General features: G+C 37.9%; 1 protein-coding gene across 1 annotated transcript in view; it reads left to right on the top strand.

Moving 5' to 3' along the window:
- Positions 1–6,987, top strand: part of NICOL1 (NELL2 interacting cell ontogeny regulator 1) — a 35,506-nt gene that overhangs the window by 1,822 nt on the left and 26,697 nt on the right. The window contains exon 2 of the mRNA XM_085223612.1: positions 4,613–4,775. The gene's annotated coding sequence lies outside the window, so the exon portion shown is untranslated. The remainder of the gene's footprint in view (positions 1–4,612; positions 4,776–6,987) is intronic.

The raw sequence follows: 6,987 nt of genomic DNA, 5'->3' as shown, positions 1-6,987 counted from the left end.
GATTTCTGTGCTGGGTACCTCAGGGGTGTAGGAGGGTATCTCTGTGACTGGGAGATGAGAGGTAGGTGCTCAGAAATAGAGGATTATAAGTATGCGTTCGTATTCCCTCGTGATTCAGCTCCCTGTTATTTAAATATGAAACATTAATCCATTTCTTAAGTCCCAGAAGACTTGGAACTATCTGTGTGTGGCATAAATGGTTCATTTTAGTGTCTGTAGCTGAAAACAAAGAAAGAGGAGGTAGGAGTGTGCAGCAAACTGATTTTGCTGTTCTAAGCTTTTGAATGCAATGTTTTCTTTATGAATTCCTTCTTATGTAGGAGGCTGTTTACTACCTGACTTCTCCAGCAGAACAGAGCAATTGTTGGTGGAGAGCTTTATGTTCTTGATGTTCTCTCAAAACTGCTGTGAAAAATAGAATTATAGAATCATTAAGGTTGGAAAAGACCACTCAGATGATCTAGTCCAACCATCAACCCATCACCTCCATGCCCACTAAACCATGTTAAAACTTATGCTGTTTCATTGTTACCAACTCCTGCACTTTGTTTTTACTAACACCTAAATGCTAAGTTCTTAAAACTTAGGCACCTGCTTAACTGTAGTTTATCCATTGAGTTCACTGGAACTGTTGTTTGGCAGGAGGGTGAGGTTTGGACTGCAGATTGTGTGGGGTGGTGAGTGCGAGTTTCTGTACTTCATGAAATCTCTTAATTGTGGCAGAATTCCCCAAATCTCTTATGGCATAATTTTAAAATCTTACTCCTAATTCTGCTTTGTGCTATATTTTTGCTTAAAAAAAAAAAAAACAAAACACCCACAAACAACAACAAAAAAAACCTTTTGAAATTATATAATTCATGAGATATTGCAATTACAAAAAATCTAGTTGAACAAGGAAAGTTAGTGGTAATTTCACCTTCAAATGCAAGAGAAAAGTAACAGCCTCTTTTAGTGGTGGGTTGGAAGAAGCAAAGCACGGAACATGTAGTGGTTTGTACAGCAGTTCTCTTCAAGCAGTAGTTAACACAGAGACTTGAACTCATTCTACGAATGTTTTTTAAGCACCAGATCTGACAAATACAAATCCATAGAGCAAAATGTGGAATTGCACAGCACTGCTTTACTACTTACTTCTCATGGATTGAATGTTTTTGAAAGGGTAACTTTGTTCTGGTAAACTTTGTGTTGATTTAGGTACCAATTTTCTCAGTGCTGAAGTTACTCACTGATGGAAGCTAGGGGAGTATCATTACATAGCTTGTCTCTATGCCTTCCTTGAGGCACTTATTTTTGGCCACTGTTGAGGGTTAGAGCATTTGGCTGCATGACACTCTGGTATGAGCTAGTGTGATCACTTACGTTCTTATCTGAAGTGTGTTTCGAAAAGAGAGCTTGTTCTGTAAAGCATATCTGGAATATAAGTTTTTATATAGTCACTATGACTCCAGTTCTACCCTACTAGCTGTTAACTGAATAGGCATGCAGATAATGTGGAGGTTAAGACAAAATTCCAGCTAGCTTTAAAAGAGATATTTGTCCCATTTAGTTACTGGTACCTTAACTTTACGCTTGAATAAAAGAAAGCTTTATTTACTTACTTACTTAAATTTGGGCTTTTTTTGAGCAGTTATTTTCAAATATAAAAATGTTCATTCCTCAGGGATTCCTTATGCTAGAAATGGCATACTTGATATTTCTGGAAGTCTTTATATCCCATCTGGTGTTGCATTACACAGATAACTGTCTGGAGACAGATTCTCCTCTTAGTTACAAGTTCCTGACTCAAAGTAGGTGATGCTGAACATCACACTGCTGAGAAACATTCGCACACACTACAAGAAAGGGAGGGACGGTGACACATCCTATAATCATTTGCTCAGTTATGATAGTATTCAAATAAAAAGGGTTATAGACAAAGACTTATCTCTTTGAATCCTCTTTGTAATTGTTTTAAGAAAAGTATGTCTTCATCTTGTAAAAGAATAAATGTTCCAGGAGTTTCTCATCCTGCTGTTTGTCTTGCTGCCTTTTGAAAAACAAATATACTACGTAGATTAGTCCTGTACTACTGAGAGCAGGGTGCTGTGCCTGTTAGATTGAAAATAATTGTGTATACAAGGGATGGTGCTTAGAGTTTTCCTTGCTGACCAGAAGAGGCAGTGCATCTTTGCTGGGCACCAGGAGTGGTACACTGGCAGGCAGAGGTTTGAAGTTGGCAGTCAGCTCTCAGGGAAAAGGAAGCTGCTTTTACTGTGTTTTAGAAAGCAACGAGGCATGTGCAATAAACATGACACAAGCATTAGCAGGAGCACTGTGTTTCTACTGGCATCCCATCCTGCAATGGCAAGTATGGCAGTTTCTGAGCCAACAAGGGTTCAGGCTGTGATTCATACCACAATGACAGGAGCCAGGCTCAGCAGGCAGACAAAGCATTTGTGTGCTACTATGCAGTATGCCCTCCATTCTCCATAAAAACATTTCCATTAACTTTGAATAACTGAGATTTTCAGAACTAAAATTAGATTTATCTGCAGTTTTATTTCTACATCCATACATGTAACTGGAGTTCTAAACACTGCAGGTTTTTGTGGGCATTTCTGCTCACAGCCACCACAGCTGATTCCACTGATACTAACAGGGCCACTCACCTGCCTTTGCTACCTCCTACACTGCCTTTCTTTCACTCTTGACTGCAGTAAGTTGCTTAATGCATTATTGTAGCAGAAGGAGGTATTACAATAATAATTTAGAATGCATAAAAAATGCAGAGCCCAATTATGCTCTCGGTTACTTTTTAATAAACACAGAAGAATGCAATCACAGTGAGCATAAATCAGATGTAACAGTGTGAAAAATTAAAAACCATTATGAGTTTTTAGAAACCATTAGGACCTAAACCACAAAGTGCTGTGTGCAATAAACGCATTCTTTCAAAGTCTCTTACTTGTGCATGCACAGTGCCTCAAAAGCTCTCTGTTTGTGATGATATGAAAAAGGAGTAGAAGGACCTTGTTTGGTAGATAAGGGATTCAAGGGAATCTTTCAGAATCATCTGTTACTTGACATGCCATGGAATACGCTGTGTAAAATATAATGTTCCTGTTACAGGTGGTAATGTTTCTAGCCAGCTTTCAGAATTAAACTGTGCTCCCAAATGAGGGGTATTAAAGGAAGGCAGCATCAGCCCTTGCTGGGACAACACTGTGACCTCTCACAAGAAAGTCACCAAGCTTTCAAGGAAGATTATTTCTCTGTTCATTGCTTCCAGGGTCAAGGAGGACAAGGATTTCTACTTTTTAATTTCCCAGATGTTGCCTATTTCTATGAGACGATGATCTTTTTCTTTCTGTACGTACTAGAATAAAAGAATCATTAAGGCTGGAAAAGACCTCTAAGATCATCCATTCCAACCATCAGCCCATCATCACCTTGCTCACTAAACTGCGTCTCTAAGTGTCACATGTACACTTTTCTTAAAAACCTGCAGGGACAGTGATTCCACCACTTCCCTGGGCAGTATTTAGTTAAAGTAGAATCTGGCAGCTGCTCCGAAAAATTTTGGTACTAATTCATCTCCTTTAATGACTGTGGGAAAATACTTTCCCTGCCACACCTCTCTCATTGAAGTCCAGTTTATTGATGGCTTGCATTGTTTGCAAAGAGTCTGCACTGTTGGCTTAAATGGGCTCACACCCATCCTGCCATCTACCATGATCCCCTGGCGCTTTGCTCTCCGGTCAGCTCTCAATCTATTCCTGAGGTTATTCTGCTCTGTTGAGTTCTGCAAGGCATCCACCTGATTCTCAAATTTATTGGGATCTCTCTGGATTAAGCTCTACCAATCCTCATAACAGCCACTGGTATACATAATGTATACATAATGTATACATATACATAACTTTGTGCAGAGTGCATTCTGTGTCATCATCTGGGCCTGATCTAGATGTTGAGCACTGTTCTTTGCTGGCTGCATCACAGCCATTGGTCTTAATTGATTGAGTGTGGTTGTTCATCCAGTTTTCAAAACGTAGGATTGAGTGGTGGCCTAGCCCGTGCTTTCCCAAAATAATGTATTTGTGTCACTGTATGAAGTAGAAAAGAACTGAAAATTTGTCACCTTTCAGGCTTAGTTTCCATATTGAGTACTGGCAAAATATTTTAAAGCCCAGGTGGCAGAGAAAAGATATGCTAAAATACTCTGATAAGAATTATGCTACTTTAGTTTTACCATAAAGTCATGTTTTATCACAGATTCCTTATTTCATTGTTAGAGAGACTTCACAGAGGATAAAGTTGGATCTTTAGAATTTAGGAGTTGGAGGTATCTGGGCCTAAAACTCTTTCCATATTTATGAGCTAATGGAGAACCTGGATTTCACAGCCTGCTTGCTCTGGATATAGGATTGAGACAGTAGAAGTTATTGGTTAGTAGCAGCCGTAGGCAAAATTTCCCACTTTTAAAAGTTGCTACTGACTCAGGGAGCTTTCCAAACTTACAACTGTTGTATTTCTTACTCTTATAATTAAAAGAGAAGTCTCCTATTGCGGTATTTGCTTATGTTCAGATTGTTTAGTTCATTTGTTGATACCTGCTTCTGTGTTTGTGCAGCTTGTTGGGCAGAATTCCAGTGGAACAGCATGTACCTCTTTTCTGAGGACCTGAGAACAAGACCACACTGTCATGTGAAGCTTGGCTGTGAAAATACCTGTCTGCTGCTGTGGGAAATGGCCAGAAGTTGGAACGCAAACAGATCAGGCTGTAGGAGCAATCTGTAAGTGTGGTACAGTCCAGGTAACCAGTAAAGTTGTAATTTTTTTAATCGCTTAGCAGTTACAAAATAGCAACTTCAGGATAGTGATTCACTGTTTGATTAACGAGCATTGTTCTCCAAAGGAGTTCTAATAATAGTGCATACAAAGCCTGAGAATTCCCTAAAAAGAAGTAGTTGATGTGAATTGTTAATTATAAAGTATACAGATTCACCTACAGTGCATTTCAAGCACATACAAGCTTTCCAGCTTGTCTGAGTAAATCAACGGCATTAGTCTGTCAGATACTGCTTTGAGAACTGGAGTCTTTTTGAAAAACAGATTGTAGTAGAAAAAAGGACAGAGACCTCCAAAGATCATGAACAGATATGTGTAATTGAGGAGTCCTGCTGAAATTAAAGCATCTCTCATAGTTCAAGGGTACTGTGAACTTGAACTGTAGTCACTTAAAGATGAAAATGACTAAATGCTTTTCAAATTCTTTTTCATGCCAGATAATTTTCCCAGCCCATCCTTATGTTTTTACAATCACTTTTTCAGGTTTTCAATTTTTATTCTTTTTATTGCTATGAGAAAAATCCAAATAAACAGGAAAAAAATTATTAGCATTATGGAGTTTTAGGATGTAAAGAGCAGTGAAAATGATTGTAGATCTTTTAATCTGTTTCAGTTCTAATTTATCTTAAGCTTTTTATGCCATTTTGCGTGCCTATTTGTTTGTTGGTATTTATCAACCATATTAAACTGTTTTCTGTAAAAGCTTTCACTTTTTAAAGCAATAACATTGTAGTCTACAAGAAAAGTTAGGATTGCAGGAAGATAGATCTTCTATCAGAATTGTTAAGATGTTAAGTACCAGCTCTACAGTCTCTGCATTTGGTCTGATGATCTGATGGACACATTGACAGGGAATTTCAAAGGGCATAAATTTGCTTTACAAGTACTATTTGTGTCTGTAGATACCATTCTAATTTCAACTGGATTTTACTACTTGACAATCCTTGATAATTCTAGGAATTTTTGAAGTTTTTACACATGACCTGTTTAACAAAAAGGGAGCTAAGAAGTAAGAGAGATGAAATGTGCTCTGGACCAGGTAGGAAGTCAGATATTTAATTCAGTTCTTCAGCAACCAATTGATGATTTTTCCTCTTCATTTTAACTCTTTGAAAATTTAACTGGACTAAACTTGGAGGAGAAAGCTGGAGTTAAAAAATACTGCTGTACTTCCCCAGTTTGTAGTTGTATTAATGAAGGGAGTGCTTAAATCCAGCTTAATCTGTTAATCCCTTTTTTTCTTAGGGTGATATGACTTAGCTTAAAGGAAAATGTATTGAATTGACACTTCTATGTAAGAGTTTTTTATCTACAGCTCTAAAAGCCCATGTTAAAGCAGACATTTTAGACAGGTTTTCAGATTGATGGAGGAGGAAAGTGTGAGAAGAAGGAAGAGAAAAATGAGAAAATTTTTAAAAGAATGATTATATAAACATTTTGATATCATTAAATGCTTTACAAATGGTTAATGATAGCAATTTTCACCTCATTTCTTCAAATCACAGGTGTTTTTTTTTTCTAATCAGTGGGGCGTCATCATTGAGCTTAGTGGTAAGATCGGGCATGAAAATGAGCATGCTGAGCACAAAGCAATCTGTCTGTCGAGTATAATTGACTCACAGGTAGTAACTACACTGTTTCACTGAGTAATTATGTGCATATAATACACTGTGACTAGGTGGAGTGGACTGTTTGTACAGTGACCTGAGAAAAGCCCAGTAGTGCAATTGTATCTTAATTACATACCAAATTATATAAAACAAGGAATAGTCCACCACTGTGTACCAGCTTCTTTGCAAACTGCCAAATGCAAAACTACCAGATGCCTTGTAAATGTGTCTGTTTAATCTAACGCATAAAATGCAAGCCTTGAAAGTGAAGTGGAAATACACAGTGCTCAGTTGCAGGCTACACGGAGCCTTTCCACAGTAGTTGGGAGAACAACATGGTAAAATGGAGCAGGGATAAACCAGTCCTTTGCACATTTGACAACACAGCACAAAAATGTAGAACAGGAAATGATCAAGCAGAGGGCAAGCTGATTCCAGCCAAGCATGGGATGGTGATGAACATGAACTCAATGACAGATATATTTTTTTCTTAATTAATTATCTTTCGCTTTTTGCTTTTTGGCTGTTGAAATGTTCGAAGATGAAA

The sequence above is a fragment of the Meleagris gallopavo genome, chromosome 4, assembly GCF_905368555.1.
Source record: "Meleagris gallopavo chromosome 4, MGAL_WU_HG_1.1, whole genome shotgun sequence".
NCBI classification, from domain to species: Eukaryota; Metazoa; Chordata; class Aves; order Galliformes; family Phasianidae; genus Meleagris; species Meleagris gallopavo.
This window is presented reverse-complemented; position numbering and strand designations above follow the sequence as displayed.